Source organism: Schistocerca piceifrons, chromosome 2 (assembly GCF_021461385.2).
Source record: "Schistocerca piceifrons isolate TAMUIC-IGC-003096 chromosome 2, iqSchPice1.1, whole genome shotgun sequence".
Taxonomy (NCBI): domain Eukaryota; kingdom Metazoa; phylum Arthropoda; class Insecta; order Orthoptera; family Acrididae; genus Schistocerca; species Schistocerca piceifrons.
In genome coordinates this window covers 199071951-199091591 of record NC_060139.1, presented here as the reverse complement: position 1 = coordinate 199091591, position 19641 = coordinate 199071951, and the positions used below count along the sequence as shown (strand labels likewise).

The 19641-nt window shown below is 55.1% G+C and overlaps 44 non-coding genes across 44 annotated transcripts; 35 read left to right on the top strand and 9 right to left on the bottom strand.

The window, feature by feature from the left end:
• Window positions 1–206: 206 nt before the first annotated feature.
• On the bottom strand, window positions 207–278 carry Trnag-ucc. Its single transcript has one exon. It is a non-coding gene; the product is annotated as a tRNA-Gly (tRNA).
• Window positions 279–625: 347 nt separating this feature from the next.
• On the top strand, window positions 626–696 carry Trnag-gcc. Its single transcript has one exon. It is a non-coding gene; the product is annotated as a tRNA-Gly (tRNA).
• A 381-nt stretch (window positions 697–1077) lies between these two features.
• Trnam-cau lies at window positions 1078–1150 on the top strand. Its single transcript has one exon. It is a non-coding gene; the product is annotated as a tRNA-Met (tRNA).
• A 303-nt stretch (window positions 1151–1453) lies between these two features.
• On the top strand, window positions 1454–1525 carry Trnae-uuc. The gene has a single exon. It is a non-coding gene; the product is annotated as a tRNA-Glu (tRNA).
• A 198-nt stretch (window positions 1526–1723) lies between these two features.
• Window positions 1724–1797, top strand: Trnai-aau. The gene has a single exon. It is a non-coding gene; the product is annotated as a tRNA-Ile (tRNA).
• A 571-nt stretch (window positions 1798–2368) lies between these two features.
• Window positions 2369–2440, bottom strand: Trnag-ucc. The gene has a single exon. It is a non-coding gene; the product is annotated as a tRNA-Gly (tRNA).
• Window positions 2441–2787: 347 nt separating this feature from the next.
• On the top strand, window positions 2788–2858 carry Trnag-gcc. The gene has a single exon. It is a non-coding gene; the product is annotated as a tRNA-Gly (tRNA).
• A 381-nt stretch (window positions 2859–3239) lies between these two features.
• On the top strand, window positions 3240–3312 carry Trnam-cau. Its single transcript has one exon. It is a non-coding gene; the product is annotated as a tRNA-Met (tRNA).
• A 303-nt stretch (window positions 3313–3615) lies between these two features.
• Window positions 3616–3687, top strand: Trnae-uuc. Its single transcript has one exon. It is a non-coding gene; the product is annotated as a tRNA-Glu (tRNA).
• Window positions 3688–3885: 198 nt separating this feature from the next.
• On the top strand, window positions 3886–3959 carry Trnai-aau. Its single transcript has one exon. It is a non-coding gene; the product is annotated as a tRNA-Ile (tRNA).
• Window positions 3960–4530: 571 nt separating this feature from the next.
• Trnag-ucc lies at window positions 4531–4602 on the bottom strand. Its single transcript has one exon. It is a non-coding gene; the product is annotated as a tRNA-Gly (tRNA).
• A 347-nt stretch (window positions 4603–4949) lies between these two features.
• Trnag-gcc lies at window positions 4950–5020 on the top strand. The gene has a single exon. It is a non-coding gene; the product is annotated as a tRNA-Gly (tRNA).
• Window positions 5021–5401: 381 nt separating this feature from the next.
• Trnam-cau lies at window positions 5402–5474 on the top strand. Its single transcript has one exon. It is a non-coding gene; the product is annotated as a tRNA-Met (tRNA).
• A 303-nt stretch (window positions 5475–5777) lies between these two features.
• On the top strand, window positions 5778–5849 carry Trnae-uuc. The gene has a single exon. It is a non-coding gene; the product is annotated as a tRNA-Glu (tRNA).
• A 198-nt stretch (window positions 5850–6047) lies between these two features.
• On the top strand, window positions 6048–6121 carry Trnai-aau. Its single transcript has one exon. It is a non-coding gene; the product is annotated as a tRNA-Ile (tRNA).
• A 571-nt stretch (window positions 6122–6692) lies between these two features.
• Window positions 6693–6764, bottom strand: Trnag-ucc. Its single transcript has one exon. It is a non-coding gene; the product is annotated as a tRNA-Gly (tRNA).
• A 347-nt stretch (window positions 6765–7111) lies between these two features.
• On the top strand, window positions 7112–7182 carry Trnag-gcc. The gene has a single exon. It is a non-coding gene; the product is annotated as a tRNA-Gly (tRNA).
• A 381-nt stretch (window positions 7183–7563) lies between these two features.
• Trnam-cau lies at window positions 7564–7636 on the top strand. The gene has a single exon. It is a non-coding gene; the product is annotated as a tRNA-Met (tRNA).
• Window positions 7637–7939: 303 nt separating this feature from the next.
• Trnae-uuc lies at window positions 7940–8011 on the top strand. Its single transcript has one exon. It is a non-coding gene; the product is annotated as a tRNA-Glu (tRNA).
• Window positions 8012–8209: 198 nt separating this feature from the next.
• Trnai-aau lies at window positions 8210–8283 on the top strand. Its single transcript has one exon. It is a non-coding gene; the product is annotated as a tRNA-Ile (tRNA).
• Window positions 8284–8854: 571 nt separating this feature from the next.
• Trnag-ucc lies at window positions 8855–8926 on the bottom strand. The gene has a single exon. It is a non-coding gene; the product is annotated as a tRNA-Gly (tRNA).
• Window positions 8927–9273: 347 nt separating this feature from the next.
• Trnag-gcc lies at window positions 9274–9344 on the top strand. The gene has a single exon. It is a non-coding gene; the product is annotated as a tRNA-Gly (tRNA).
• Window positions 9345–9725: 381 nt separating this feature from the next.
• On the top strand, window positions 9726–9798 carry Trnam-cau. Its single transcript has one exon. It is a non-coding gene; the product is annotated as a tRNA-Met (tRNA).
• A 303-nt stretch (window positions 9799–10101) lies between these two features.
• Window positions 10102–10173, top strand: Trnae-uuc. The gene has a single exon. It is a non-coding gene; the product is annotated as a tRNA-Glu (tRNA).
• A 198-nt stretch (window positions 10174–10371) lies between these two features.
• On the top strand, window positions 10372–10445 carry Trnai-aau. The gene has a single exon. It is a non-coding gene; the product is annotated as a tRNA-Ile (tRNA).
• Window positions 10446–11016: 571 nt separating this feature from the next.
• Trnag-ucc lies at window positions 11017–11088 on the bottom strand. Its single transcript has one exon. It is a non-coding gene; the product is annotated as a tRNA-Gly (tRNA).
• A 347-nt stretch (window positions 11089–11435) lies between these two features.
• Trnag-gcc lies at window positions 11436–11506 on the top strand. The gene has a single exon. It is a non-coding gene; the product is annotated as a tRNA-Gly (tRNA).
• Window positions 11507–11887: 381 nt separating this feature from the next.
• On the top strand, window positions 11888–11960 carry Trnam-cau. The gene has a single exon. It is a non-coding gene; the product is annotated as a tRNA-Met (tRNA).
• Window positions 11961–12524: 564 nt separating this feature from the next.
• On the top strand, window positions 12525–12598 carry Trnai-aau. Its single transcript has one exon. It is a non-coding gene; the product is annotated as a tRNA-Ile (tRNA).
• A 571-nt stretch (window positions 12599–13169) lies between these two features.
• Window positions 13170–13241, bottom strand: Trnag-ucc. Its single transcript has one exon. It is a non-coding gene; the product is annotated as a tRNA-Gly (tRNA).
• A 347-nt stretch (window positions 13242–13588) lies between these two features.
• On the top strand, window positions 13589–13659 carry Trnag-gcc. The gene has a single exon. It is a non-coding gene; the product is annotated as a tRNA-Gly (tRNA).
• A 381-nt stretch (window positions 13660–14040) lies between these two features.
• On the top strand, window positions 14041–14113 carry Trnam-cau. The gene has a single exon. It is a non-coding gene; the product is annotated as a tRNA-Met (tRNA).
• Window positions 14114–14416: 303 nt separating this feature from the next.
• Trnae-uuc lies at window positions 14417–14488 on the top strand. The gene has a single exon. It is a non-coding gene; the product is annotated as a tRNA-Glu (tRNA).
• Window positions 14489–14686: 198 nt separating this feature from the next.
• Trnai-aau lies at window positions 14687–14760 on the top strand. Its single transcript has one exon. It is a non-coding gene; the product is annotated as a tRNA-Ile (tRNA).
• A 571-nt stretch (window positions 14761–15331) lies between these two features.
• Trnag-ucc lies at window positions 15332–15403 on the bottom strand. The gene has a single exon. It is a non-coding gene; the product is annotated as a tRNA-Gly (tRNA).
• Window positions 15404–15750: 347 nt separating this feature from the next.
• Window positions 15751–15821, top strand: Trnag-gcc. Its single transcript has one exon. It is a non-coding gene; the product is annotated as a tRNA-Gly (tRNA).
• Window positions 15822–16202: 381 nt separating this feature from the next.
• On the top strand, window positions 16203–16275 carry Trnam-cau. Its single transcript has one exon. It is a non-coding gene; the product is annotated as a tRNA-Met (tRNA).
• Window positions 16276–16578: 303 nt separating this feature from the next.
• Window positions 16579–16650, top strand: Trnae-uuc. The gene has a single exon. It is a non-coding gene; the product is annotated as a tRNA-Glu (tRNA).
• Window positions 16651–16848: 198 nt separating this feature from the next.
• Trnai-aau lies at window positions 16849–16922 on the top strand. The gene has a single exon. It is a non-coding gene; the product is annotated as a tRNA-Ile (tRNA).
• Window positions 16923–17493: 571 nt separating this feature from the next.
• Trnag-ucc lies at window positions 17494–17565 on the bottom strand. The gene has a single exon. It is a non-coding gene; the product is annotated as a tRNA-Gly (tRNA).
• A 352-nt stretch (window positions 17566–17917) lies between these two features.
• Trnag-gcc lies at window positions 17918–17988 on the top strand. The gene has a single exon. It is a non-coding gene; the product is annotated as a tRNA-Gly (tRNA).
• Window positions 17989–18369: 381 nt separating this feature from the next.
• Trnam-cau lies at window positions 18370–18442 on the top strand. Its single transcript has one exon. It is a non-coding gene; the product is annotated as a tRNA-Met (tRNA).
• A 303-nt stretch (window positions 18443–18745) lies between these two features.
• On the top strand, window positions 18746–18817 carry Trnae-uuc. The gene has a single exon. It is a non-coding gene; the product is annotated as a tRNA-Glu (tRNA).
• Window positions 18818–19015: 198 nt separating this feature from the next.
• Trnai-aau lies at window positions 19016–19089 on the top strand. The gene has a single exon. It is a non-coding gene; the product is annotated as a tRNA-Ile (tRNA).
• Window positions 19090–19641: the final 552 nt, after the last annotated feature.

The window sequence follows — 19641 nt, the reverse complement described above, 5'->3', positions numbered from 1 at the left end:
GTGTCCCTCCTTACCTCTCTCAGTCGTTTCTCGTGCTTGTCGTTTTGATATAGGCCGATTTGAGAGCGTCAGCTCTCGCGTCAGCCGAGCAAAGTCGAGACAAGTCGAGACACACTAAGGGCTGGTATGCAGCGAGTAAGAGGGCGAAAAAACAATAATTTAAGAGCGCGTGGCAAAAGTACTCATACGCGAAATTAAAAGCCTGCTGCGGTGGCCGGGAATCGAACCCGGATCAACTGCTTGGAAGGCAACTATGCTGACCATTACACCACCACCGCACAAGCGAGCGCCGCGCGTCCGCGCTGTGTCGGCTTCCCGCCAGTCGGCAGCGGCCGAAGGTGATCGTACCTGGCAGGCGCATTTCGAGGCAGGCTAGGGGAGCACATCCAGACGCATTCGGACAGCGTATCCGCGCACACTTCGCATCCTTTGGCAAGAGTTGGGCGCCGGCAACGCAAGAGTACGCAGAGGACCGCGTTCTGGCGGCATTTTTAAGCAGAGCAGTGCAGTGCAGGATTCAGCGTCTGCAGCATCTTTTCCACAGAATGCTACGGCGCTTGACGGCAGTCCCACTTTCCCTTGAGACATCTGCGCGGCAAGCAGCGTCAAGTTACCGCTGGCCCGAGCATCGGTGGTTCAGTGGTAGAATGCTCGCCTGCCACGCGGGCGGCCCGGGTTCGATTCCCGGCCGATGCATCATTTTGCTTTTCCCGCGATAATGCTGCCGCGTGGCTTGAGCGCTTGAGATGCACGATCCACAAGAATGTGTAGCTGGATTTCCCTTGAGAAGGACCGAGAACGCAGCACTCGCGGGTCCCCACTAGGACGCTCGCATCATGTTCTACAGACTAGCGTCGGCCTGGCCTCACAAGTTGCTGGGTCCGGGTGCCTCCGAGGCACTGAACTTCAACGACAAGGAGTGCTGCCTATCGTTGCAACAGCAGCAGCAGCACCGCAATCAACTGGGCCGGCAGTGCACGTGTAGCAACAGAACACGTTATCCAGGAAGTACAGTGTCTCTACGTCTAATATTGGGTAAGGTGTTTACCCAGTTTCCAGGACAAGCGGTGCACCCGTGCCTCGGTAGCGCAGTAGGCAGCGCGTAAGTCTCATAATCTTAAGGTCGTGAGTTCGATCCTCACCCGGGGCATTTAATTTTCTGTGACATGGTGGTGCTGTTGCTAGGGCGCCAACGTATTTCTTGTTTGTTATCCACAGCGTTTCAACGCTTCAGCGGGAAAATGTTTACTTCCTGTTATTGCTACTTACAGCTTCCCTTTTCCTCTTCTCCCAGCAGAGCGTGAAGCCAAAAGCATTGCTCTGCGACGTTTGAGGTGCGCGCCTTGCCAGTCAGTATGTGCAAAGATGCTCGCAAAGAGAGGGGGGCGCCGACGCGGCACTCGACACGAAATGCGCCAAGCGACCGTACGAACGGTCGAACGAAACGGCCACATCCGGTGTGGTCTAGTGGCTAGGATACCTGGCTTTCACCCAGGAGGCCCGGGTTCGATTCCCGGTACCGGAACGGAATTTTTTCCACACGAATCGTGACAAGTTTGAGCTGTCCGAGCGGCCGTTTCCCGTCCTGCTCGCAATATAGCTACTGTTTCGTGACCGTCAGCAGAATATAGACTAGGGAAGCAGACACACGACGACCATAGAAATGGTGTGCGGCTTCATGCCACCTGTTTCCAGCGTAGGGCTGAGCAACTGCATCTGCCGAGGCCCGTTAGCTCAGTTGGTTAGAGCGTCGTGCTAATAACGCGAAGGTCGTGGGTTCGATCCCCCCACGGGCCACTACTCTTTTCCTACTACGAAAAGGCGGCGCCGATTTCAGCTGGCGAGTGTGGTGACCAAAAGATCATCACCCTGCGTGGAAGTTGATAGAGGATCCGAACCCGACTCGTCGGGGAGCGCTACAGCATTCACTCGGCAATGGCCATAATATCTTGAATACACTGGTTCTCAACCGATAAAGAGAAAATGAAAGAAAATGTCCGATTGCCGATGCGTAACAACTTTGGCCCTTGTCAGTACTTGGGCGGGTGAGCGCATGGGAACACAGGGCGCTATTGGCACTTTTACTTCCTATTTTTGTTTCTCCTTTCTTTTCGGAGCTACAGCCCGATTCGGTCAGGGAGACGCCACCGTGAAATGAAGGGGGCGTGCTGTGTGTCCCTCCTTACCTCTCTCAGTCGTTTCTCGTGCTTGTCGTTTTGATATAGGCCGATTTGAGAGCGTCAGCTCTCGCGTCAGCCGAGCAAAGTCGAGACACACTAAGGGCTGGTATGCAGCGAGTAAGAGGGCGAAAAAACAATAATTTAAGAGCGCGTGGCAAAAGTACTCATACGCGAAATTAAAAGCCTGCTGCGGTGGCCGGGAATCGAACCCGGATCAACTGCTTGGAAGGCAACTATGCTGACCATTACACCACCACCGCACAAGCGAGCGCCGCGCGTCCGCGCTGTGTCGGCTTCCCGCCAGTCGGCAGCGGCCGAAGGTGATCGTACCTGGCAGGCGCATTTCGAGGCAGGCTAGGGGAGCACATCCAGACGCATTCGGACAGCGTATCCGCGCACACTTCGCATCCTTTGGCAAGAGTTGGGCGCCGGCAACGCAAGAGTACGCAGAGGACCGCGTTCTGGCGGCATTTTTAAGCAGAGCAGTGCAGTGCAGGATTCAGCGTCTGCAGCATCTTTTCCACAGAATGCTACGGCGCTTGACGGCAGTCCCACTTTCCCTTGAGACATCTGCGCGGCAAGCAGCGTCAAGTTACCGCTGGCCCGAGCATCGGTGGTTCAGTGGTAGAATGCTCGCCTGCCACGCGGGCGGCCCGGGTTCGATTCCCGGCCGATGCATCATTTTGCTTTTCCCGCGATAATGCTGCCGCGTGGCTTGAGCGCTTGAGATGCACGATCCACAAGAATGTGTAGCTGGATTTCCCTTGAGAAGGACCGAGAACGCAGCACTCGCGGGTCCCCACTAGGACGCTCGCATCATGTTCTACAGACTAGCGTCGGCCTGGCCTCACAAGTTGCTGGGTCCGGGTGCCTCCGAGGCACTGAACTTCAACGACAAGGAGTGCTGCCTATCGTTGCAACAGCAGCAGCAGCACCGCAATCAACTGGGCCGGCAGTGCACGTGTAGCAACAGAACACGTTATCCAGGAAGTACAGTGTCTCTACGTCTAATATTGGGTAAGGTGTTTACCCAGTTTCCAGGACAAGCGGTGCACCCGTGCCTCGGTAGCGCAGTAGGCAGCGCGTAAGTCTCATAATCTTAAGGTCGTGAGTTCGATCCTCACCCGGGGCATTTAATTTTCTGTGACATGGTGGTGCTGTTGCTAGGGCGCCAACGTATTTCTTGTTTGTTATCCACAGCGTTTCAACGCTTCAGCGGGAAAATGTTTACTTCCTGTTATTGCTACTTACAGCTTCCCTTTTCCTCTTCTCCCAGCAGAGCGTGAAGCCAAAAGCATTGCTCTGCGACGTTTGAGGTGCGCGCCTTGCCAGTCAGTATGTGCAAAGATGCTCGCAAAGAGAGGGGGGCGCCGACGCGGCACTCGACACGAAATGCGACAAGCGACCGTACGAACGGTCGAACGAAACGGCCACATCCGGTGTGGTCTAGTGGCTAGGATACCTGGCTTTCACCCAGGAGGCCCGGGTTCGATTCCCGGTACCGGAACGGAATTTTTTCCACACGAATCGTGACAAGTTTGAGCTGTCCGAGCGGCCGTTTCCCGTCCTGCTCGCAATATAGCTACTGTTTCGTGACCGTCAGCAGAATATAGACTAGGGAAGCAGACACACGACGACCATAGAAATGGTGTGCGGCTTCATGCCACCTGTTTCCAGCGTAGGGCTGAGCAACTGCATCTGCCGAGGCCCGTTAGCTCAGTTGGTTAGAGCGTCGTGCTAATAACGCGAAGGTCGTGGGTTCGATCCCCCCACGGGCCACTACTCTTTTCCTACTACGAAAAGGCGGCGCCGATTTCAGCTGGCGAGTGTGGTGACCAAAAGATCATCACCCTGCGTGGAAGTTGATAGAGGATCCGAACCCGACTCGTCGGGGAGCGCTACAGCATTCACTCGGCAATGGCCATAATATCTTGAATACACTGGTTCTCAACCGATAAAGAGAAAATGAAAGAAAATGTCCGATTGCCGATGCGTAACAACTTTGGCCCTTGTCAGTACTTGGGCGGGTGAGCGCATGGGAACACAGGGCGCTATTGGCACTTTTACTTCCTATTTTTGTTTCTCCTTTCTTTTCGGAGCTACAGCCCGATTCGGTCAGGGAGACGCCACCGTGAAATGAAGGGGGCGTGCTGTGTGTCCCTCCTTACCTCTCTCAGTCGTTTCTCGTGCTTGTCGTTTTGATATAGGCCGATTTGAGAGCGTCAGCTCTCGCGTCAGCCGAGCAAAGTCGAGACACACTAAGGGCTGGTATGCAGCGAGTAAGAGGGCGAAAAAACAATAATTTAAGAGCGCGTGGCAAAAGTACTCATACGCGAAATTAAAAGCCTGCTGCGGTGGCCGGGAATCGAACCCGGATCAACTGCTTGGAAGGCAACTATGCTGACCATTACACCACCACCGCACAAGCGAGCGCCGCGCGTCCGCGCTGTGTCGGCTTCCCGCCAGTCGGCAGCGGCCGAAGGTGATCGTACCTGGCAGGCGCATTTCGAGGCAGGCTAGGGGAGCACATCCAGACGCATTCGGACAGCGTATCCGCGCACACTTCGCATCCTTTGGCAAGAGTTGGGCGCCGGCAACGTAAGAGTACGCAGAGGACCGCGTTCTGGCGGCATTTTTAAGCAGAGCAGTGCAGTGCAGGATTCAGCGTCTGCAGCATCTTTTCCACAGAATGCTACGGCGCTTGACGGCAGTCCCACTTTCCCTTGAGACATCTGCGCGGCAAGCAGCGTCAAGTTACCGCTGGCCCGAGCATCGGTGGTTCAGTGGTAGAATGCTCGCCTGCCACGCGGGCGGCCCGGGTTCGATTCCCGGCCGATGCATCATTTTGCTTTTCCCGCGATAATGCTGCCGCGTGGCTTGAGCGCTTGAGATGCACGATCCACAAGAATGTGTAGCTGGATTTCCCTTGAGAAGGACCGAGAACGCAGCACTCGCGGGTCCCCACTAGGACGCTCGCATCATGTTCTACAGACTAGCGTCGGCCTGGCCTCACAAGTTGCTGGGTCCGGGTGCCTCCGAGGCACTGAACTTCAACGACAAGGAGTGCTGCCTATCGTTGCAACAGCAGCAGCAGCACCGCAATCAACTGGGCCGGCAGTGCACGTGTAGCAACAGAACACGTTATCCAGGAAGTACAGTGTCTCTACGTCTAATATTGGGTAAGGTGTTTACCCAGTTTCCAGGACAAGCGGTGCACCCGTGCTTCGGTAGCGCAGTAGGCAGCGCGTAAGTCTCATAATCTTAAGGTCGTGAGTTCGATCCTCACCTGGGGCATTTAATTTTCTGTGACATGGTGGTGCTGTTGCTAGGGCGCCAACGTATTTCTTGTTTGTTATCCACAGCGTTTCAACGCTTCAGCGGGAAAATGTTTACTTCCTGTTATTGCTACTTACAGCTTCCCTTTTCCTCTTCTCCCAGCAGAGCGTGAAGCCAAAAGCATTGCTCTGCGACGTTTGAGGTGCGCGCCTTGCCAGTCAGTATGTGCAAAGATGCTCGCAAAGAGAGGGGGGCGCCGACGCGGCACTCGACACGAAATGCGACAAGCGACCGTACGAACGGTCGAACGAAACGGCCACATCCGGTGTGGTCTAGTGGCTAGGATACCTGGCTTTCACCCAGGAGGCCCGGGTTCGATTCCCGGTACCGGAACGGAATTTTTTCCACACGAATCGTGACAAGTTTGAGCTGTCCGAGCGGCCGTTTCCCGTCCTGCTCGCAATATAGCTACTGTTTCGTGACCGTCAGCAGAATATAGACTAGGGAAGCAGACACACGACGACCATAGAAATGGTGTGCGGCTTCATGCCACCTGTTTCCAGCGTAGGGCTGAGCAACTGCATCTGCCGAGGCCCGTTAGCTCAGTTGGTTAGAGCGTCGTGCTAATAACGCGAAGGTCGTGGGTTCGATCCCCCCACGGGCCACTACTCTTTTCCTACTACGAAAAGGCGGCGCCGATTTCAGCTGGCGAGTGTGGTGACCAAAAGATCATCACCCTGCGTGGAAGTTGATAGAGGATCCGAACCCGACTCGTCGGGGAGCGCTACAGCATTCACTCGGCAATGGCCATAATATCTTGAATACACTGGTTCTCAACCGATAAAGAGAAAATGAAAGAAAATGTCCGATTGCCGATGCGTAACAACTTTGGCCCTTGTCAGTACTTGGGCGGGTGAGCGCATGGGAACACAGGGCGCTATTGGCACTTTTACTTCCTATTTTTGTTTCTCCTTTCTTTTCGGAGCTACAGCCCGATTCGGTCAGGGAGACGCCACCGTGAAATGAAGGGGGCGTGCTGTGTGTCCCTCCTTACCTCTCTCAGTCGTTTCTCGTGCTTGTCGTTTTGATATAGGCCGATTTGAGAGCGTCAGCTCTCGCGTCAGCCGAGCAAAGTCGAGACACACTAAGGGCTGGTATGCAGCGAGTAAGAGGGCGAAAAAACAATAATTTAAGAGCGCGTGGCAAAAGTACTCATACGCGAAATTAAAAGCCTGCTGCGGTGGCCGGGAATCGAACCCGGATCAACTGCTTGGAAGGCAACTATGCTGACCATTACACCACCACCGCACAAGCGAGCGCCGCGCGTCCGCGCTGTGTCGGCTTCCCGCCAGTCGGCAGCGGCCGAAGGTGATCGTACCTGGCAGGCGCATTTCGAGGCAGGCTAGGGGAGCACATCCAGACGCATTCGGACAGCGTATCCGCGCACACTTCGCATCCTTTGGCAAGAGTTGGGCGCCGGCAACGCAAGAGTACGCAGAGGACCGCGTTCTGGCGGCATTTTTAAGCAGAGCAGTGCAGTGCAGGATTCAGCGTCTGCAGCATCTTTTCCACAGAATGCTACGGCGCTTGACGGCAGTCCCACTTTCCCTTGAGACATCTGCGCGGCAAGCAGCGTCAAGTTACCGCTGGCCCGAGCATCGGTGGTTCAGTGGTAGAATGCTCGCCTGCCACGCGGGCGGCCCGGGTTCGATTCCCGGCCGATGCATCATTTTGCTTTTCCCGCGATAATGCTGCCGCGTGGCTTGAGCGCTTGAGATGCACGATCCACAAGAATGTGTAGCTGGATTTCCCTTGAGAAGGACCGAGAACGCAGCACTCGCGGGTCCCCACTAGGACGCTCGCATCATGTTCTACAGACTAGCGTCGGCCTGGCCTCACAAGTTGCTGGGTCCGGGTGCCTCCGAGGCACTGAACTTCAACGACAAGGAGTGCTGCCTATCGTTGCAACAGCAGCAGCAGCACCGCAATCAACTGGGCCGGCAGTGCACGTGTAGCAACAGAACACGTTATCCAGGAAGTACAGTGTCTCTACGTCTAATATTGGGTAAGGTGTTTACCCAGTTTCCAGGACAAGCGGTGCACCCGTGCCTCGGTAGCGCAGTAGGCAGCGCGTAAGTCTCATAATCTTAAGGTCGTGAGTTCGATCCTCACCCGGGGCATTTAATTTTCTGTGACATGGTGGTGCTGTTGCTAGGGCGCCAACGTATTTCTTGTTTGTTATCCACAGCGTTTCAACGCTTCAGCGGGAAAATGTTTACTTCCTGTTATTGCTACTTACAGCTTCCCTTTTCCTCTTCTCCCAGCAGAGCGTGAAGCCAAAAGCATTGCTCTGCGACGTTTGAGGTGCGCGCCTTGCCAGTCAGTATGTGCAAAGATGCTCGCAAAGAGAGGGGGGCGCCGACGCGGCACTCGACACGAAATGCGACAAGCGACCGTACGAACGGTCGAACGAAACGGCCACATCCGGTGTGGTCTAGTGGCTAGGATACCTGGCTTTCACCCAGGAGGCCCGGGTTCGATTCCCGGTACCGGAACGGAATTTTTTCCACACGAATCGTGACAAGTTTGAGCTGTCCGAGCGGCCGTTTCCCGTCCTGCTCGCAATATAGCTACTGTTTCGTGACCGTCAGCAGAATATAGACTAGGGAAGCAGACACACGACGACCATAGAAATGGTGTGCGGCTTCATGCCACCTGTTTCCAGCGTAGGGCTGAGCAACTGCATCTGCCGAGGCCCGTTAGCTCAGTTGGTTAGAGCGTCGTGCTAATAACGCGAAGGTCGTGGGTTCGATCCCCCCACGGGCCACTACTCTTTTCCTACTACGAAAAGGCGGCGCCGATTTCAGCTGGCGAGTGTGGTGACCAAAAGATCATCACCCTGCGTGGAAGTTGATAGAGGATCCGAACCCGACTCGTCGGGGAGCGCTACAGCATTCACTCGGCAATGGCCATAATATCTTGAATACACTGGTTCTCAACCGATAAAGAGAAAATGAAAGAAAATGTCCGATTGCCGATGCGTAACAACTTTGGCCCTTGTCAGTACTTGGGCGGGTGAGCGCATGGGAACACAGGGCGCTATTGGCACTTTTACTTCCTATTTTTGTTTCTCCTTTCTTTTCGGAGCTACAGCCCGATTCGGTCAGGGAGACGCCACCGTGAAATGAAGGGGGCGTGCTGTGTGTCCCTCCTTACCTCTCTCAGTCGTTTCTCGTGCTTGTCGTTTTGATATAGGCCGATTTGAGAGCGTCAGCTCTCGCGTCAGCCGAGCAAAGTCGAGACACACTAAGGGCTGGTATGCAGCGAGTAAGAGGGCGAAAAAACAATAATTTAAGAGCGCGTGGCAAAAGTACTCATACGCGAAATTAAAAGCCTGCTGCGGTGGCCGGGAATCGAACCCGGATCAACTGCTTGGAAGGCAACTATGCTGACCATTACACCACCACCGCACAAGCGAGCGCCGCGCGTCCGCGCTGTGTCGGCTTCCCGCCAGTCGGCAGCGGCCGAAGGTGATCGTACCTGGCAGGCGCATTTCGAGGCAGGCTAGGGGAGCACATCCAGACGCATTCGGACAGCGTATCCGCGCACACTTCGCATCCTTTGGCAAGAGTTGGGCGCCGGCAACGCAAGAGTACGCAGAGGACCGCGTTCTGGCGGCATTTTTAAGCAGAGCAGTGCAGTGCAGGATTCAGCGTCTGCAGCATCTTTTCCACAGAATGCTACGGCGCTTGACGGCAGTCCCACTTTCCCTTGAGACATCTGCGCGGCAAGCAGCGTCAAGTTACCGCTGGCCCGAGCATCGGTGGTTCAGTGGTAGAATGCTCGCCTGCCACGCGGGCGGCCCGGGTTCGATTCCCGGCCGATGCATCATTTTGCTTTTCCCGCGATAATGCTGCCGCGTGGCTTGAGCGCTTGAGATGCACGATCCACAAGAATGTGTAGCTGGATTTCCCTTGAGAAGGACCGAGAACGCAGCACTCGCGGGTCCCCACTAGGACGCTCGCATCATGTTCTACAGACTAGCGTCGGCCTGGCCTCACAAGTTGCTGGGTCCGGGTGCCTCCGAGGCACTGAACTTCAACGACAAGGAGTGCTGCCTATCGTTGCAACAGCAGCAGCAGCACCGCAATCAACTGGGCCGGCAGTGCACGTGTAGCAACAGAACACGTTATCCAGGAAGTACAGTGTCTCTACGTCTAATATTGGGTAAGGTGTTTACCCAGTTTCCAGGACAAGCGGTGCACCCGTGCCTCGGTAGCGCAGTAGGCAGCGCGTAAGTCTCATAATCTTAAGGTCGTGAGTTCGATCCTCACCCGGGGCATTTAATTTTCTGTGACATGGTGGTGCTGTTGCTAGGGCGCCAACGTATTTCTTGTTTGTTATCCACAGCGTTTCAACGCTTCAGCGGGAAAATGTTTACTTCCTGTTATTGCTACTTACAGCTTCCCTTTTCCTCTTCTCCCAGCAGAGCGTGAAGCCAAAAGCATTGCTCTGCGACGTTTGAGGTGCGCGCCTTGCCAGTCAGTATGTGCAAAGATGCTCGCAAAGAGAGGGGGGCGCCGACGCGGCACTCGACACGAAATGCGACAAGCGACCGTACGAACGGTCGAACGAAACGGCCACATCCGGTGTGGTCTAGTGGCTAGGATACCTGGCTTTCACCCAGGAGGCCCGGGTTCGATTCCCGGTACCGGAACGGAATTTTTTCCACACGAATCGTGACAAGTTTGAGCTGTCCGAGCGGCCGTTTCCCGTCCTGCTCGCAATATAGCTACTGTTTCGTGACCGTCAGCAGAATATAGACTAGGGAAGCAGACACACGACGACCATAGAAATGGTGTGCGGCTTCATGCCACCTGTTTCCAGCGTAGGGCTGAGCAACTGCATCTGCCGAGGCCCGTTAGCTCAGTTGGTTAGAGCGTCGTGCTAATAACGCGAAGGTCGTGGGTTCGATCCCCCCACGGGCCACTACTCTTTTCCTACTACGAAAAGGCGGCGCCGATTTCAGCTGGCGAGTGTGGTGACCAAAAGATCATCACCCTGCGTGGAAGTTGATAGAGGATCCGAACCCGACTCGTCGGGGAGCGCTACAGCATTCACTCGGCAATGGCCATAATATCTTGAATACACTGGTTCTCAACCGATAAAGAGAAAATGAAAGAAAATGTCCGATTGCCGATGCGTAACAACTTTGGCCCTTGTCAGTACTTGGGCGGGTGAGCGCATGGGAACACAGGGCGCTATTGGCACTTTTACTTCCTATTTTTGTTTCTCCTTTCTTTTCGGAGCTACAGCCCGATTCGGTCAGGGAGACGCCACCGTGAAAAGAAGGGGGCGTGCTGTGTGTCCCTCCTTACCTCTCTCAGTCGTTTCTCGTGCTTGTCGTTTTGATATAGGCCGATTTGAGAGCGTCAGCTCTCGCGTCAGCCGAGCAAAGTCGAGACACACTAAGGGCTGGTATGCAGCGAGTAAGAGGGCGAAAAAACAATAATTTAAGAGCGCGTGGCAAAAGTACTCATACGCGAAATTAAAAGCCTGCTGCGGTGGCCGGGAATCGAACCCGGATCAACTGCTTGGAAGGCAACTATGCTGACCATTACACCACCACCGCACAAGCGAGCGCCGCGCGTCCGCGCTGTGTCGGCTTCCCGCCAGTCGGCAGCGGCCGAAGGTGATCGTACCTGGCAGGCGCATTTCGAGGCAGGCTAGGGGAGCACATCCAGACGCATTCGGACAGCGTATCCGCGCACACTTCGCATCCTTTGGCAAGAGTTGGGCGCCGGCAACGCAAGAGTACGCAGAGGACCGCGTTCTGGCGGCATTTTTAAGCAGAGCAGTGCAGTGCAGGATTCAGCGTCTGCAGCATCTTTTCCACAGAATGCTACGGCGCTTGACGGCAGTCCCACTTTCCCTTGAGACATCTGCGCGGCAAGCAGCGTCAAGTTACCGCTGGCCCGAGCATCGGTGGTTCAGTGGTAGAATGCTCGCCTGCCACGCGGGCGGCCCGGGTTCGATTCCCGGCCGATGCATCATTTTGCTTTTCCCGCGATAATGCTGCCGCGTGGCTTGAGCGCTTGAGATGCACGATCCACAAGAATGTGTAGCTGGATTTCCCTTGAGAAGGACCGAGAACGCAGCACTCGCGGGTCCCCACTAGGACGCTCGCATCATGTTCTACAGACTAGCGTCGGCCTGGCCTCACAAGTTGCTGGGTCCGGGTGCCTCCGAGGCACTGAACTTCAACGACAAGGAGTGCTGCCTATCGTTGCAACAGCAGCAGCAGCACCGCAATCAACTGGGCCGGCAGTGCACGTGTAGCAACAGAACACGTTATCCAGGAAGTACAGTGTCTCTACGTCTAATATTGGGTAAGGTGTTTACCCAGTTTCCAGGACAAGCGGTGCACCCGTGCCTCGGTAGCGCAGTAGGCAGCGCGTAAGTCTCATAATCTTAAGGTCGTGAGTTCGATCCTCACCCGGGGCATTTAATTTTCTGTGACATGGTGGTGCTGTTGCTAGGGCGCCAACGTATTTCTTGTTTGTTATCCACAGCGTTTCAACGCTTCAGCGGGAAAATGTTTACTTCCTGTTATTGCTACTTACAGCTTCCCTTTTCCTCTTCTCCCAGCAGAGCGTGAAGCCAAAAGCATTGCTCTGCGACGTTTGAGGTGCGCGCCTTGCCAGTCAGTATGTGCAAAGATGCTCGCAAAGAGAGGGGGGCGCCGACGCGGCACTCGACACGAAATGCGACAAGCGACCGTACGAACGGTCGAACGAAACGGCCACATCCGGTGTGGTCTAGTGGCTAGGATACCTGGCTTTCACCCGGGTTCGATTCCCGGTACCGGAACGGAATTTTTTCCACACGAATCGTGACAAGTTTGAGCTGTCCGAGCGGCCGTTTCCCGTCCTGCTCGCAATATAGCTACTGTTTCGTGACCGTCAGCAGAATATAGACTAGGGAAGCAGACACACGACGACCATAGAAATGGTGTGCGGCTTCATGCCACCTGTTTCCAGCGTAGGGCTGAGCAACTGCATCTGCCGAGGCCCGTTAGCTCAGTTGGTTAGAGCGTCGTGCTAATAACGCGAAGGTCGTGGGTTCGATCCCCCCACGGGCCACTACTCTTTTCCTACTACGAAAAGGCGGCGCCGATTTCAGCTGGCGAGTGTGGTGACCAAAAGATCATCACCCTGCGTGGAAGTTGATAGAGGATCCGAACCCGACTCGTCGGGGAGCGCTACAGCATTCACTCGGCAATGGCCATAATATCTTGAATACACTGGTTCTCAACCGATAAAGAGAAAATGAAAGAAAATGTCCGATTGCCGATGCGTAACAACTTTGGCCCTTGTCAGTACTTGGGCGGGTGAGCGCATGGGAACACAGGGCGCTATTGGCACTTTTACTTCCTATTTTTGTTTCTCCTTTCTTTTCGGAGCTACAGCCCGATTCGGTCAGGGAGACGCCACCGTGAAATGAAGGGGGCGTGCTGTGTGTCCCTCCTTACCTCTCTCAGTCGTTTCTCGTGCTTGTCGTTTTGATATAGGCCGATTTGAGAGCGTCAGCTCTCGCGTCAGCCGAGCAAAGTCGAGACACACTAAGGGCTGGTATGCAGCGAGTAAGAGGGCGAAAAAACAATAATTTAAGAGCGCGTGGCAAAAGTACTCATACGCGAAATTAAAAGCCTGCTGCGGTGGCCGGGAATCGAACCCGGATCAACTGCTTGGAAGGCAACTATGCTGACCATTACACCACCACCGCACAAGCGAGCGCCGCGCGTCCGCGCTGTGTCGGCTTCCCGCCAGTCGGCAGCGGCCGAAGGTGATCGTACCTGGCAGGCGCATTTCGAGGCAGGCTAGGGGAGCACATCCAGACGCATTCGGACAGCGTATCCGCGCACACTTCGCATCCTTTGGCAAGAGTTGGGCGCCGGCAACGCAAGAGTACGCAGAGGACCGCGTTCTGGCGGCATTTTTAAGCAGAGCAGTGCAGTGCAGGATTCAGCGTCTGCAGCATCTTTTCCACAGAATGCTACGGCGCTTGACGGCAGTCCCACTTTCCCTTGAGACATCTGCGCGGCAAGCAGCGTCAAGTTACCGCTGGCCCGAGCATCGGTGGTTCAGTGGTAGAATGCTCGCCTGCCACGCGGGCGGCCCGGGTTCGATTCCCGGCCGATGCATCATTTTGCTTTTCCCGCGATAATGCTGCCGCGTGGCTTGAGCGCTTGAGATGCACGATCCACAAGAATGTGTAGCTGGATTTCCCTTGAGAAGGACCGAGAACGCAGCACTCGCGGGTCCCCACTAGGACGCTCGCATCATGTTCTACAGACTAGCGTCGGCCTGGCCTCACAAGTTGCTGGGTCCGGGTGCCTCCGAGGCACTGAACTTCAACGACAAGGAGTGCTGCCTATCGTTGCAACAGCAGCAGCAGCACCGCAATCAACTGGGCCGGCAGTGCACGTGTAGCAACAGAACACGTTATCCAGGAAGTACAGTGTCTCTACGTCTAATATTGGGTAAGGTGTTTACCCAGTTTCCAGGACAAACGGTGCACCCGTGCCTCGGTAGCGCAGTAGGCAGCGCGTAAGTCTCATAATCTTAAGGTCGTGAGTTCGATCCTCACCCGGGGCATTTAATTTTCTGTGACATGGTGGTGCTGTTGCTAGGGCGCCAACGTATTTCTTGTTTGTTATCCACAGCGTTTCAACGCTTCAGCGGGAAAATGTTTACTTCCTGTTATTGCTACTTACAGCTTCCCTTTTCCTCTTCTCCCAGCAGAGCGTGAAGCCAAAAGCATTGCTCTGCGACGTTTGAGGTGCGCGCCTTGCCAGTCAGTATGTGCAAAGATGCTCGCAAAGAGAGGGGGGCGCCGACGCGGCACTCGACACGAAATGCGACAAGCGACCGTACGAACGGTCGAACGAAACGGCCACATCCGGTGTGGTCTAGTGGCTAGGATACCTGGCTTTCACCCAGGAGGCCCGGGTTCGATTCCCGGTACCGGAACGGAATTTTTTCCACACGAATCGTGACAAGTTTGAGCTGTCCGAGCGGCCGTTTCCCGTCCTGCTCGCAATATAGCTACTGTTTCGTGACCGTCAGCAGAATATAGACTAGGGAAGCAGACACACGACGACCATAGAAATGGTGTGCGGCTTCATGCCACCTGTTTCCAGCGTAGGGCTGAGCAACTGCATCTGCCGAGGCCCGTTAGCTCAGTTGGTTAGAGCGTCGTGCTAATAACGCGAAGGTCGTGGGTTCGATCCCCCCACGGGCCACTACTCTTTTCCTACTACGAAAAGGCGGCGCCGATTTCAGCTGGCGAGTGTGGTGACCAAAAGATCATCACCCTGCGTGGAAGTTGATAGAGGATCCGAACCCGACTCGTCGGGGAGCGCTACAGCATTCACTCGGCAATGGCCATAATATCTTGAATACACTGGTTCTCAACCGATAAAGAGAAAATGAAAGAAAATGTCCGATTGCCGATGCGTAACAACTTTGGCCCTTGTCAGTACTTGGGCGGGTGAGCGCATGGGAACACAGGGCGCTATTGGCACTTTTACTTCCTATTTTTGTTTCTCCTTTCTTTTCGGAGCTACAGCCCGATTCGGTCAGGGAGACGCCACCGTGAAATGAAGGGGGCGTGCTGTGTGTCCCTCCTTACCTCTCTCAGTCGTTTCTCGTGCTTGTCGTTTTGATATAGGCCGATTTGAGAGCGTCAGCTCTCGCGTCAGCCGAGCAAAGTCGAGACACACTAAGGGCTGGTATGCAGCGAGTAAGAGGGCGAAAAAACAATAATTTAAGAGCGCGTGGCAAAAGTACTCATACGCGAAATTAAAAGCCTGCTGCGGTGGCCGGGAATCGAACCCGGATCAACTGCTTGGAAGGCAACTATGCTGACCTTTACACCACCACCGCACAAGCGAGCGCCGCGCGTCCGCGCTGTGTCGGCTTCCCGCCAGTCGGCAGCGGCCGAAGGTGATCGTACCTGGCAGGCGCATTTCGAGGCAGGCTAGGGGAGCACATCCAGACGCATTCGGACAGCGTATCCGCGCACACTTCGCATCCTTTGGCAAGAGTTGGGCGCCGGCAACGCAAGAGTACGCAGAGGACCGCGTTCTGGCGGCATTTTTAAGCAGAGCAGTGCAGTGCAGGATTCAGCGTCTGCAGCATCTTTTCCACAGAATGCTACGGCGCTTGACGGCAGTCCCACTTTCCCTTGAGACATCTGCGCGGCAAGCAGCGTCAAGTTACCGCTGGCCCGAGCATCGGTGGTTCAGTGGTAGAATGCTCGCCTGCCACGCGGGCGGCCCGGGTTCGATTCCCGGCCGATGCATCATTTTGCTTTTCCCGCGATAATGCTGCCGCGTGGCTTGAGCGCTTGAGATGCACGATCCACAAGAATGTGTAGCTGGATTTCCCTTGAGAAGGACCGAGAACGCAGCACTCGCGGGTCCCCACTAGGACGCTCGCATCATGTTCTACAGACTAGCGTCGGCCTGGCCTCACAAGTTGCTGGGTCCGGGTGCCTCCGAGGCACTGAACTTCAACGACAAGGAGTGCTGCCTATCGTTGCAACAGCAGCAGCAGCACCGCAATCAACTGGGCCGGCAGTGCACGTGTAGCAACAGAACACGTTATCCAGGAAGTACAGTGTCTCTACGTCTAATATTGGGTAAGGTGTTTACCCAGTTTCCAGGACAAGCGGTGCACCCGTGCCTCGGTAGCGCAGTAGGCAGCGCGTAAGTCTCATAATCTTAAGGTCGTGAGTTCGATCCTCACCCGGGGCATTTAATTTTCTGTGACATGGTGGTGCTGTTGCTAGGGCGCCAACGTATTTCTTGTTTGTTATCCACAGCGTTTCAACGCTTCAGCGGGAAAATGTTTACTTCCTGTTATTGCTACTTACAGCTTCCCTTTTCCTCTTCTCCCAGCAGAGCGTGAAGCCAAAAGCATTGCTCTGCGACGTTTGAGGTGCGCGCCTTGCCAGTCAGTATGTGCAAAGATGCTCGCAAAGAGAGGGGGGCGCCGACGCGGCACTCGACACGAAATGCGACAAGCGACCGTACGAACGGTCGAACGAAACGGCCACATCCGGTGTGGTCTAGTGGCTAGGATACCTGGCTTTCACCCAGGAGGCCCGGGTTCGATTCCCGGTACCGGAACGGAATTTTTTCCACACGAATCGTGACAAGTTTGAGCTGTCCGAGCGGCCGTTTCCCGTCCTGCTCGCAATATAGCTACTGTTTCGTGACCGTCAGCAGAATATAGACTAGGGAAGCAGACACACGACGACCATAGAAATGGTGTGCGGCTTCATGCCACCTGTTTCCAGCGTAGGGCTGAGCAACTGCATCTGCCGAGGCCCGTTAGCTCAGTTGGTTAGAGCGTCGTGCTAATAACGCGAAGGTCGTGGGTTCGATCCCCCCACGGGCCACTACTCTTTTCCTACTACGAAAAGGCGGCGCCGATTTCAGCTGGCGAGTGTGGTGACCAAAAGATCATCACCCTGCGTGGAAGTTGATAGAGGATCCGAACCCGACTCGTCGGGGAGCGCTACAGCATTCACTCGGCAATGGCCATAATATCTTGAATACACTGGTTCTCAACCGATAAAGAGAAAATGAAAGAAAATGTCCGATTGCCGATGCGTAACAACTTTGGCCCTTGTCAGTACTTGGGCGGGTGAGCGCATGGGAACACAGGGCGCTATTGGCACTTTTACTTCCTATTTTTGTTTCTCCTTTCTTTTCGGAGCTACAGCCCGATTCGGTCAGGGAGACGCCACCGTGAAATGAAGGGGGCGTGCTGTGTGTCCCTCCTTACCTCTCTCAGTCGTTTCTCGTGCTTGTCGTTTTGATATAGGCCGATTTGAAAGCGTCAGCTCTCGCGTCAGCCGAGCAAAGTCGAGACACACTAAGGGCTGGTATGCAGCGAGTAAGAGGGCGAAAAAACAATAATTTTAGAGCGCGTGGCAAAAGTACTCATACGCGAAATTAAAAGCCTGCTGCGGTGGCCGGGAATCGAACCCGGATCAACTGCTTGGAAGGCAACTATGCTGACCTTTACACCACCACCGCACAAGCGAGCGCCGCGCGTCCGCGCTGTGTCGGCTTCCCGCCAGTCGGCAGCGGCCGAAGGTGATCGTACCTGGCAGGCGCATTTCGAGGCAGGCTAGGGGAGCACATCCAGACGCATTCGGACAGCGTATCCGCGCACACTTCGCATCCTTTGGCAAGAGTTGGGCGCCGGCAACGCAAGAGTACGCAGAGGACCGCGTTCTGGCGGCATTTTTAAGCAGAGCAGTGCAGTGCAGTGCAGGATTCAGCGTCTGCAGCATCTTTTCCACAGAATGCTACGGCGCTTGACGGCAGTCCCACTTTCCCTTGAGACATCTGCGCGGCAAGCAGCGCCAAGTTACCGCTGGCCCGAGCATCGGTGGTTCAGTGGTAGAATGCTCGCCTGCCACGCGGGCGGCCCGGGTTCGATTCCCGGCCGATGCATCATTTTGCTTTTCCCGCGATAATGCTGCCGCGTGGCTTGAGCGCTTGAGATGCACGATCCACAAGAATGTGTAGCTGGATTTCCCTTGAGAAGGACCGAGAACGCAGCACTCGCGGGTCCCCACTAGGACGCTCGCATCATGTTCTACAGACTAGCGTCGGCCTGGCCTCACAAGTTGCTGGGTCCGGGTGCCTCCGAGGCACTGAACTTCAACGACAAGGAGTGCTGCCTATCGTTGCAACAGCAGCAGCAGCACCGCAATCAACTGGGCCGGCAGTGCACGTGTAGCAACAGAACACGTTATCCAGGAAGTACAGTGTCTCTACGTCTAATATTGGGTAAGGTGTTTACCCAGTTTCCAGGACAAGCGGTGCACCCGTGCCTCGGTAGCGCAGTAGGCAGCGCGTAAGTCTCATAATCTTAAGGTCGTGAGTTCGATCCTCACCCGGGGCATTTAATTTTCTGTGACATGGTGGTGCTGTTGCTAGGGCGCCAACGTATTTCTTGTTTGTTATCCACAGCGTTTCAACGCTTCAGCGGGAAAATGTTTACTTCCTGTTATTGCTACTTACAGCTTCCCTTTTCCTCTTCTCCCAGCAGAGCGTGAAGCCAAAAGCATTGCTCTGCGACGTTTGAGGTGCGCGCCTTGCCAGTCAGTATGTGCAAAGATGCTCGCAAAGAGAGGGGGGCGCCGACGCGGCACTCGACACGAAATGCGACAAGCGACCGTACGAACGGTCGAACGAAACGGCCACATCCGGTGTGGTCTAGTGGCTAGGATACCTGGCTTTCACCCAGGAGGCCCGGGTTCGATTCCCGGTGCCGGAACGGAATTTTTTCCACACGAATCGTGACAAGTTTGAGCTGTCCGAGCGGCCGTTTCCCGTCCTGCTCGCAATATAGCTACTGTTTCGTGACCGTCAGCAGAATATAGACTAGGGAAGCAGACACACGACGACCATAGAAATGGTGTGCGGCTTCATGCCACCTGTTTCCAGCGTAGGGCTGAGCAACTGCATCTGCCGAGGCCCGTTAGCTCAGTTGGTTAGAGCGTCGTGCTAATAACGCGAAGGTCGTGGGTTCGATCCCCCCACGGGCCACTACTCTTTTCCTACTACGAAAAGGCGGCGCCGATTTCAGCTGGCGAGTGTGGTGACCAAAAGATCATCACCCTGCGTGGAAGTTGATAGAGGATCCGAACCCGACTCGTCGGGGAGCGCTACAGCATTCACTCGGCAATGGCCATAATATCTTGAATACACTGGTTCTCAACCGATAAAGAGAAAATGAAAGAAAATGTCCGATTGCCGATGCGTAACAACTTTGGCCCTTGTCAGTACTTGGGCGGGTGAGCGCATGGGAACACAGGGCGCTATTGGCACTTTTACTTCCTATTTTTGTTTCTCCTTTCTTTTCGGAGCTACAGCCCGATTCGGTCAGGGAGACGCCACCGTGAAATGAAGGGGGCGTGCTGTGTGTCCCTCCTTACCTCTCTCAGTCGTTTCTCGTGCTTGTCGTTTTGATATAGGCCGATTTGAGAGCGTCAGCTCTCGCGTCAGCCGAGCAAAGTCGAGACACACTAAGGGCTGGTATGCAGCGAGTAAGAGGGCGAAAAAACAATAATTTAAGAGCGCGTGGCAAAAGTACTCATA